This window comes from Euprymna scolopes, chromosome 41 (genome assembly GCF_053919585.1).
Source record: "Euprymna scolopes isolate OS-2025 chromosome 41, ASM5391958v1, whole genome shotgun sequence".
In the NCBI taxonomy this organism is placed as follows: Eukaryota; Metazoa; Mollusca; class Cephalopoda; order Sepiida; family Sepiolidae; genus Euprymna; species Euprymna scolopes.
This window is the reverse complement of record NC_136522.1, coordinates 39,741,496-39,752,836: the sequence shown is the minus strand read 5'-3', so window position 1 is coordinate 39,752,836 and position 11,341 is coordinate 39,741,496. Positions and strand designations below refer to the sequence as shown.

Genomic DNA, 11,341 nt, shown 5'->3' with positions numbered 1-11,341 from the left:
ATTCAACTTTCAAAATATTCGTCGATAAAAAAACCGATCTTTATATTTACGCTAGCCATTTTGTATATTACCACGTGACCTGCTATCTCTTAAACTGGAGGGGGGGGATCCACTTGAATCCAACAAAACCAGTAATTTTTTTTTCTATTATATATACATTATTTTCTATAAAATTAAGTGTAGACTTTATAATTAAAACAAAAAATGTTATTCATACTAAAAAAAAAAAACGCTTAGTCATGTCACGTGACGTGACGTCAACATCCACTAATGGCGAACAATTGTACCTATTTACTATGCCTCCCCACGGGACAGAGTTAGACACCAGGGTCGTTTTTTAACGTGGAGAAAAGGTACAAAAATAAAAATTGTCTCAGTCGTGGAGGATGTCTCCTCCACCGAAAGAGAACAAGAAATAGAAGTGCAGCATCTTAAGAACAGATACTACACTTTGATCTTGACCAAAAGGCCAAGAATGCGAACAATTGTAAATAACAACTTTTTTCACAAAACCAACACCGTCTTTCTTTTTTTTCTCTCTCTTTCTCTCTCTCACCCACTTACTCTTCCCTCTCTCTCACCCTCTTTCTCTTGACGTCACACCACTGTTAAACTGTGGGGGGGGGAACACATTCCCAGGCATTATCTCCTATAGATGCACATTTTATTAGAAATTCAGCTTTCAAAATATTAGACGATAATAAAAATATAAAACCAACACCCTCTTTCTCTTTTCTCTCTCTCTCACCAACTTACTCTTCTCTCTCTCTCACCCTCTTTCTCTTGACCTCCTACTACTGTTAAACTGTGTGTGTGGGGGGGGGGAAGAGGCAGCTTGAAAACCAACAAAAACAGTGCAAAGTTTCCCAAGCATTTGGGGTGGGAAGGGGGGGAAGAAGCCGAGCGCACAGTTTCGTGTGAGAGAGAGAGAACAATTCTCAACCTATATACTCAACAAATTTTTTATCTACAGATTTGAAAGTTTGTATATAGGGTATTCAGACATATGGAAATATATCTAGCATAATCTATCTATTATATCTATAAAAGTGAAAATGTGTGTGTGTGTGAGGTAGCCAGAGAGAGAGAGAGAGAGAGAGAGAGAGAGAGAGAGAGAGAGAGAGAGAGACAACAATTCTCAACCTATATATTCAATACATTTTTTATCTACAGATTTGAAAATTTGTATATAGGGTATTCAGACATATGGAAATATATCTAGCATAATCTATCTATTATATCTATAAAAGTGAAAATGTGTGTGTGTGTGTGTGTGTGTGTGTGTGCGTAAGAGAGAGAGAGAACAATTCTCAACCTATATACTCAACGTATTTTTATCTACGGATTTTAAACTTTGTATATAGGGTATTCAGACATATAGAAATATATCTAGCATAATCTATACATTATATCTATAAAAGTGAGAATGTGAGTGTGTGAGAGAGAGAGAACAATTCTCAACCTATATATTCAACAAATTTTTTACCTACAGATTTGAAAATTTGTATATTGGGTATTCAGACATATGGAAATATATCTAGCATAATCGATCTATTATATCTATAAAAGTCAGAATGTTTGCGTGTGGTTGTGTGTGTAAGGTTGCGAGAGAGAGAGAGAGAACAATTCTCAACCTATCTATTCAATAAATTTGTTATCTACAGATTTGACCATTTGTATATAGGGTATTCAGACATATGGAAATATATCCAGCATAATCTATCTATTATATCCATAAAAGTGAGAATGTGTGCGTGAGAGAGAGAGAGAGAGAGAGAGAGAGTAAGTACAATTCTCACCCTATATATTCAACAAATTTTTTATCTACCGATTAGAAAATTTGTATATAGGGTATTCAGACATATGGAAATATATCTAGCATAATCTATCTATTATATCTAGAAAAGTGAGAATGTGTGTGAAAGAGAGAGAGAGAAGAGAGAGAGAGAGAACAATTCTCAAACTATATATTCAACTAATTTTTATGTACACATCTGAAAATTTGTATACAGGGTATTCAGACATATGGAAATATATCTAGCATAATCTATTATATCTATAAAAGGTAGAATGTGTGTGTGTGTGTGTGTGAGTGAGTGAGTGAGTGAGTGAGTGAGAGAGAGAGAGAGAGAACAATTCTCAACCTATATACTCAACAAATTTTGTATCTACAGATTTGATAATTTGTATATAGGGTATTCAGACATAAGGAAATATATCTAGCATAATCTATCTATTATATCTATAAAAGTGAGAATGTGTGTGAAAGAGAGAGAGAGAGAGAACAATTCTCAACCTATATATTCAACAAATTCTATCTTTACAGATTTGAAAATTTGTATATAGGGTATTCAGACATTTGGAAATATATCTAGCATAATCTATTATATCTATAAAAGTGAGAATGTGTGTGTGAGAGAGAGAGAAAGAACAATTCTCAACCTATATACTCAACAAATTTTTTATCTACAGATTTAAAAATTTGTATATAGGGTATTCAGACATATAGAAATATATCTAGCATAACCTATCTATTATATCTATAAAATGACCATGTGTGTGTGTGTGTGAGAGAGAGAGAGAGTCAGAGAGAGAGAGAGAACAATTTTCAGCTTGTGTGTGTGTGAGAAAGAGAGAGAGAGAAAGAGAGGAAGGAAAATTCTCACCCTATATATTCAACAAATTTTTTATCTACATATTAGAAAATTTGGATATAGGGTATTCAGACGTATGGAAATATATCTAGCATAATCTATCTATTATATCTATAAAAGTGAGAATGTGTGTGTGAGAGAGAGAGAAAGAGAGAGAGAGAGAACAATTCTCAACCTATATATTCAACTAATTTTTTATCTACAGATTTGAAAATGTGTATATTGGGTATTCAGACATATGTAAATATATCTGGCATAATCTATGTATTATATCTATAAAAGTGTGAATGTGAGTGATGGAAAGAGCAAAAGATTCTCAACCTATATAACCTATAAAAGTGAGAATATGTGTGAGAGAGAGAGAGAGAGAGAACAATTCTCAACCTATATATTCCACACATTTTTGGGCACAGATTTGGAAATTTGTATATAGGGTAGGCAGACATATAGAAATATATCTAGCATAATCTATCTATTATATCTATAAAAGTGAGAACTTGTGTGTGTGTGTGTGTGTGTGTGAGAGAGAGAGAGAACAATTCTTAACCTACATACTCAACAAATTTTTTACCTACAGTTTAGAAAATTTGTATATAGGGTATTCAGACATATGGAAATATATCTAGCATAATCTATCTATTATAACTACAAAAGTTAGAATGTGTGTGTGAGAGAGAGAGAGAACAATTCTAAACCTATATATTCAACAAATTTTTTATCTACAGATTTGAAACTTTGTATATAGGGTATTCAGACATATGGAAATATATCTAGCATAATCTATCTATTTTATCTATAAAAGTGAGAATGCGTGTGTGTGAGATAGCGAGAGAGAGAGAGAGAGAGAAAAAGAGAGAGATAAAAATTCTCAACCTATACATTCAACAAATTTTTTATCCACAGATTTGAACATTTGTATATAGGGTGTTCAGACATATAGAAATATATCTAGCATAATCTATCTATTATATGTATAAAAGTGAGAATGTGTGTGTGTGTGAGAGAGAGGACAATTGTCAACCTATGTATACAACAAATTTTTTATCTACAGATTTCAAAATTTGTATATTGGGCATTCAGACACATTTCAATATATCTGGCATAATCTGTCTATTATATCTATAAAAGTGAGAATGTGTGTGATAGAGAGAGAGAGAACAATTCTCAACCTATATACTCAACAAATTTTTTATCTACAGATTTGAAAATTTGTATATAGGGTATTCAGACATATGGAAATATATCTAGCATAATCTATTATATCTATAAAAGTGAGAATGTGTGTGTGTGTGTGAGAGAGAGAGAGAGAGAGAGAGAGAACAATTCTCAACCCATATACTCAACAAATTCTTTATCTACAGATTTTAAAATTTGTATATAGAGTATTCATACAAATAGAAATATATCTAGGATAATCTTTCTATTATATCTATAAAAGTGAGAATGTGTGTGTGTGTGAGCGAGAGAGAGAGAGAGAGAGAGAGAGAGAACAGTTCTCAACCTATACATTCAACAAATTTTTATATATAGGGTATTCAGAAATATCGAAATATATCTAGCATAATCTATTATATCTTTAAAAGTTAGAATGTGTGTGTGTGAGAGATAGAGAGAACAATTCTCAACCTATGCACTCTACAAATTTTTTATCTACAAATTAGAAAATTTGTATATAGGGTATTCACACATATGGAAATATATCTAGCATAATCTATCTATTATATCTATAAAAGTTAGAATGTGTGTGTGAGGTAGCCAGAGAGAGAGAGAGAGAGAGTAAGAACAATTTTCAACCTATATATTCAACAAATATTTGATCTACAGATTAGAAAATTTGTATATAGGGTATTCAGACATATGGAAATATATCTAGCATAATCTATCTATTATATCTCTAAAATTGAGAATGTGTGTGTGAGAGAGAGAGAGAGAGAACAATTTTTAACCTATATACTCAACAAATTTTTTATCTACAGATTTGAAAATTTGTATATAGGGTATTCAGACATATGGAAATATATCTAGAGTAATCTATCTATTATATCTATAAAAGTGAGAATGCGTGTGTGTGTGAGAGAGAGCGACACAGAACAATTCTCAACCTATATATTCAACAAATTTTATATGTACAGATCTGAAATATCACATTTGTATAGAAGTAGAAATCTTGATACCTACTCTGATACCTAATAAAAGAAAGGACACTCTTTAGGGCGGATTTTGATTATAACAAGTCACTAATTAGAAATTATAATAAACATTGTAATAATTTAAGAATTTTACCAAAATAAAATTGCATGGTAATCACCCAATTTCTGCCACAAAATTTTGATTGGCAGAACTCATAAACATAAAATATATATTTTCTAATTTCATCTTTTTTTTTCTTTTTACATAATCTGGTTTGATGTTTTCCCAAATATTCAAATCACTATATTTTGCTGCTTAATATCAAATACAGCAACTGAGTTATTTTTATGCATCAAACAATTACATTTTCTCATTCATCCAAACTAATCACTGAACATCAATTTCATATTTTCTTCACTAAAATATTACTGTGCTTGATGTCATCAAGTGGAGCGGATCATTTTTTTTTCATTTGTTCACACATTTTTCCAATTTATATATATTTTAAAGATTCTTAGCCTATGTCATTGCATACCAATCTGTTTATTAAAAGTTAAGGTTCACTGTAAACACATATGTTACACCAAAATAAAAACGCTTCAGATAATGTCTTGATATTCAATTCAGTTTCTCACATGACATCTTATGAAGTTAGTAGAAATGTTACAGACTTTTGAATCTCAAACACTTTCAATACTGTGCACTGATATTTTCTTTTTTGCAATATAAGCACATTCATGATTTTTTTTACAAACGTTAAAAACTTTCACATTGTGTAGCAATATACTGAAACAATTATAAAAATATTTGTTTTTATTTTGAATGATGCAGGGCATCTGAAGAGAGATTCCAAATTTCCACAACCTGGCAAATACTGGTACATGCTAGCAAATTTAGATTTGCAATTACAAAATATGATTCTAATTTTTTCCTTTGCTCTTTATTCTAACACTACACTATGTTTACTGTGTTATTTCGCTACAGTTGATATTGTGTAGAACAATAAGAAAATCATAGTGAACAATGCATTCAACAAAATTTCACACACATTTCTAGATACCTATATCTAATAAGTTCAATAGAAAGGACACACTTAGGGAGGTATTTTGGTGGTCAAGTCACTAAAAAGAGATTAGCTGGTTTCCCGGCATAGCCCAGGATATAATAAAGATTGACTGAAATACATGTTCTAGCTGGTTTCTAGGCGTTGCCAGGGATGTAATATAGACACATTATGTTGTATATTACCTGTTCTCTTCTCCCTAAGGTAAAACAATTTCATATACATGCTGTAAATTACCTATGCTAGGGATAAAACATGAACAATATCAGTCCTAGGGTAGATAAAACAAATAATACATAGAGATGAAAGATTCCTCTCCCCTAAGAATCAAACATATGTTCAATATCTGCTTTTGTTTTTTCATTGTTTATACGGTCCCGAGCAACGCCGGGTAGCCCTGCTAGTAATATATAAAAGGCAAAAATCTGTGTGTATGTATGTATGTATGTATGTTTGTTTGTAACGCTAAAACTTTTGACAGACACAACCAAAGTTGACAAATTAGGTATCATATTGCACCTTCATCACCCGCATGACAAATATCGAAATTGCACGTCAAACGGACAATTAGAAGGGGGTGAACTGATCATTTTCTCCCAGGGGGGGGGGCCCAAAAAACCTGTCATTTTAACGTTATTCATTACGTGTCACGTGACGTGACGTCAGCTCAGTAAAATGTCGGCTGCGGCTGAGGTACGTTAAAACTGCCTTCGGAGGAAAAATTGATACTATAACACAGTTAAATATTAGTTTTTGACTCGAACCGTTATTACCAACGGAATTATCGCACTCCAAAAATCAAAATCCCAAAATTACACGAAAATTGACGTAGGGAAAATGTTTGTATTTTTGCTTGAAGTTTTTTGCCGGCGAAGATGATTTGCTCTTTGTAAAACATGTAAACAAAGATTTAGCCAAAAGATTTAGCCATTTTTTTTATACATTCTATCTCTGTTAACTTGATGGGGGAGGGGTGGGTATCAGTATCAGGCCGCATATGTAAACGAAAATTAGGTCGCGTGCACATTTTCCAAAGAACATATTCTCTCTCTCTCTCGCCCTCTTTCTCTCTCTCTCGCCGTCTTTCTCTTTCTCTCTCTCAATCGCCGTCTTTCTTTCTCTCTCTCTCTCACTCTCTTCTATCTCTACACCTTTTCTAACTCTCTCTATCACCATATTTCTCTCTGTCTCACTCTCTTCTCTCTCTCTCTCTAGACCTCTTTCTCTTCTCTTTCTCTCTCTCATCCTCTTTATCTACTCCCTCTCACCCTCTTTCCCTTCTATCTATATTAGCACTTATCAAGGCAAATAGGCAACTCGAGATTGAGAGTTCAAACGTGCACAGTAGTGAAATTTGGGAAAGAGGATGGAACGACTTTCTCTTCTTCCTCTCTCTCACACTATTTATCTTCTCTCTCTCTCTCGCTCTCTCTCTCTCTCACCCTGTTTCTCTTCTCTCTATATTAGCACTTATCAAGGCCAATAGGCAAATCGAGGATAGACTCGACGATGAGAGTTCAAACGTGCACAGTATTACAATTTGGAAAAGAGGATGGAACAACTTTCTCTTCTGCCTCTCTCTAACACTCTTTATCTTCTCTCTCTCTCACCCTGTTTCTCTTCTCTCTATATTAGCACTTATCAAGGCAAATAGGCAACTCGAGGATCAACTCGACTCACCATATTTCTCTCTCTCTCTCACTCTCTTCTCTCTCTCTCTCTCTAGACCTCTTTCTCTTCTCTTTCTCTCTCTCACCCTCTTTATCTACTCTCTCTTTCTCACCCTCTTTCCCTTCTATCTATATTAGCACTTATCAAGGCCAATAGGCAACTCGAGATTGAGAGTTCAAACGTGCACAGTAGTGAAATTTGGGAAAGAGGATGGAACAACTTTCTCTCCTGCCTCTCTCTCACACTATTTATCTTCTCTCTCTCTCGCTCTCTCTCTCTCACCCTGTTTCTCTTCTCTCTATATTAGCACTTATCAAGGCCAATAGGCAAATCGAGGATAGACTCGACGATGAGAGTTCAAACGTGCACAGTATTACAATTTGGAAAAGAGGATGGAACAACTTTCTCTTCTGCCTCTCTCTAACACTCTTTATCTTCTCTCTCTCACCCTGTTTCTCTTCTCTCTATATTAGCACTTATCAAGGCAAATAGGCAACTCGAGGATCAACTCGACTCACCATATTTCTCTCTCTCTCACTCTCTTCTCTCTCTCTCTAGACCTCTTTCTCTTCTCTTTCTCTCTCTCACCCTCTTTATCTACTCTCTCTCACCCTCTTTCCCTTCTATCTATATTAGCACTTATCAAGGCCAATAGGCAACTCGAGATTGAGAGTTCAAACGTGCACAGTAGTGAAATTTGGGAAAGAGGATGGAACAACTTTCTCTTCGGCCTCTCTCTCATACTATTTATCTTCTCTCTCTCTCTCGCTCTCTCTCTCTCTCACTCTGTGTCTCTTCTCTCTATATTAGCACTTATCAAGGCCAATAGGCAAATCGAGGATAGACTCGACGATGAGAGTTCAAACGTGCACAGTATTACAATTTGGAAAAGAGGATGGAACCACTTTCTCTTCTGCCTCTCTCTAACACTCTTTATCTTCTCTCTCTCTCACCCTGTTTCTCTTCTATCTATATTAGCACGTATCAAGGCCAATAGGCAACTCGAGGATCAACTCGACTCACCATATTTCTCTCTCTCTCTCTCACTCTCTTCTCTCTCTCTCTCTCTCTCTCTCTCTCTAGACCTCTTTCTCTTCTCTTTCTCTCTCTCACACTCTTTATCTACTCTCTCTCTCTCACCCTCTTTTCCTTCTATCTATATTAGCACTTATCAAGGCCAATAGGCAACTCGAGATTGAGAGTTCAAACGTGCACAGTAGTGAAATTTGGGAAAGAGGATGCAACAACTTTCTCTTCTGCCTCTCTCTCACACTATTTATCTTCCCTCTCTATCTACCCCTGTTTCTCTTCTCTCTATATTAGCACTTATCAAGGCCAATAGGCAACTCGAGGATAAACTCGAGGATGAGAGTTCAAACGTGCACAGTATTCAAATTTGGGAAAGAGGATTGAACAACTTTCTCTTCTGCCTCTCTCTCACACTCTTTATCTTCTCTCTCTCTCACCCTGTTTCTCTTCTCTCTATATTAGCACTTATCAAGGCAAATAGGCAACTCGAGGATAAACTCGACCATGAGAGTTCAAACGTGAACAGTATTCAAATTTGGGAAAGAGGATGGAACAACTTTCTCTTCTGCCTCTCTCTCACACTTTTTATCTTCTCTCTCTCTCACCCTGAAAGATTCCTCTCCCCTAAGAATAAAACATATGTTCAATATCTGCTTTTGTTTTTACATTGTTATTACGGTCCCGGGCAACGCCGGGTAGCCCTGCTAGTAATAATATATAAAAGGCAAAAATCTGTGTGTATGTATGTATGTATGTATGTATGTATGTATGTTTGTTTGTAACGCTAAAACTTTTGACAGACACAACCAAAGTTGACAAATTAGGTATCATATTGCACCTTCATCACCCGCATGACAAATATCGAAATTGCACGTCAAACGGACAATTAGAAGGGGGTGAACTGATCATTTTCTCCCAGGGGGGGCCCCAAAAAACCTGTCATTTTAACGTTATTCATTACGTGTCACGTGACGTGACGTCAGCTCAGTAAAATGTCGGCTGCGGCTGAGGTACGTTAAAACTGCCTTCGGAGGAGAAATTGATACTATAACACAGTTAAATATTAGTTTTTGACTCGAACCGTTATTACCAACGGAATTATCGCACTCCAAAAATCAAAATCCCAAAATTACACGAAAATTGACGTAGGGAAAATGTTAGTATTTTTGCTTGAAGTTTTTTGCCGGCGAAGATGATTTGCTCTTTGTAAAACATGTAAACAAAGATTTAGCCAAAAGATTTAGCCATTTTTTTTATACATTCTAACTCTGTTAACTTGATATGGGAGGGGTGGGTATCAGTATCAGGCCGCTTATGTAAACGAAAATTAGGTCGCGTGCACATTTTCCAAAGAACATATTCTCTCTCTCTCTCTCTCGCCGTCTTTCTCTCTCTCTCTCTCTCGCCGTCTTTCTCTCTCTCTCGCCGTCTTTCTCTCTCTCTCTCTCTCAATCGCCGTCTTTCTTTCTCTCTCTCTCTCACTCTCTTCTATCTCTACACCTTTTCTAACTCTCTCTATCACCATATTTCTCTCTGTCTCACTCTCTTCTCTCTCTCTCTCTCTCTCTAGACCTCTTTCTCTTCTCTTTCTCTCTCTCATCCTCTTTATCTACTCCCTCTCACCCTCTTTCCCTTCTATCTATATTAGCACTTATCAAGGCAAATAGGCAACTCGAGATTGAGAGTTCAAACGTGCACAGTAGTGAAATTTGGGAAAGAGGATGGAACAACTTTCTCTTCTTCCTCTCTCTCACACTATTTATCTTCTCTCTCTCTCTCTCGCTCTCGCTCTCTCTCACCCTGTTTCTCTTCTCTCTATATTAGCACTTATCAAGGCCAATAGGCAAATCGAGGATAGACTCGACGATGAGAGTTCAAACGTGCACAGTATTACAATTTGGAAAAGAGGATGGAACAACTTTCTCTTCTGCCTCTCTCTAACACTCTTTATCTTCTCTCTCTCTAACCCTGTTTCTCTTCTCTCTATATTAGCACTTATCAAGGCAAATAGGCAACTCGAGGATCAACTCGACTCACCATATTTCTCTCTCTCTCTCACTCTCTTCTCTCTCTCTCTCTCTCTCTAGACCTCTTTCTCTTCTCTTTCTCTCTCTCACCCTCTTTATCTACTCTCTCTCTCACCCTCTTTCCCTTCTATCTATATTAGCACTTATCAAGGCCAATAGGCAACTCGAGATTGAGAGTTCAAACGTGCACATTAGTGAAATTTGGGAAAGAGGATGGAACAACTTTCTCTCCTGCCTCTCTCTCACACTATTTATCTTCTCTCTCTCTCTCGCTCTCTCTCTCTCACCCTGTTTCTCTTCTCTCTATATTAGCACTTATCAAGGCCAATAGGCAAATCGAGGATAGACTCGACGATGAGAGTTCAAACGTGCACAGTATTACAATTTGGAAAAGAGGATGGAACAACTTTCTCTTCTGCCTCTCTCTAACACTCTTTATCTTCTCTCTCTCTCTCACCCTGTTTCTCTTCTCTCTATATTAGCACTTATCAAGGCAAATAGGCAACTCGAGGATCAACTCGACTCACCATATTTCTCTCTCTCACTCTCTTCTCTCTCTCTCTAGACCTCTTTCTCTTCTCTTTCTCTCTCTCACCCTCTTTATCTACTCTCTCTCACCCTCTTTCCCTTCTATCTATATTAGCACTTATCAAGGCCAATAGGCAACTCGAGATTGAGAGTTAAAACGTGCACAGTAGTGAAATTTGGGAAAGAGGATGGAACAACTTTCTCTTCGGCCTCTCTCTCATACTATTTATCTTCTCTCT

General features: G+C 35.9%; 1 pseudogene; it reads right to left on the bottom strand.

The window, feature by feature from the left end:
* Nucleotides 1-348: 348 nt before the first annotated feature.
* On the bottom strand, nt 349-482 carry LOC145266808 (U2 spliceosomal RNA; annotated as a pseudogene).
* Nucleotides 483-11,341: the final 10,859 nt, after the last annotated feature.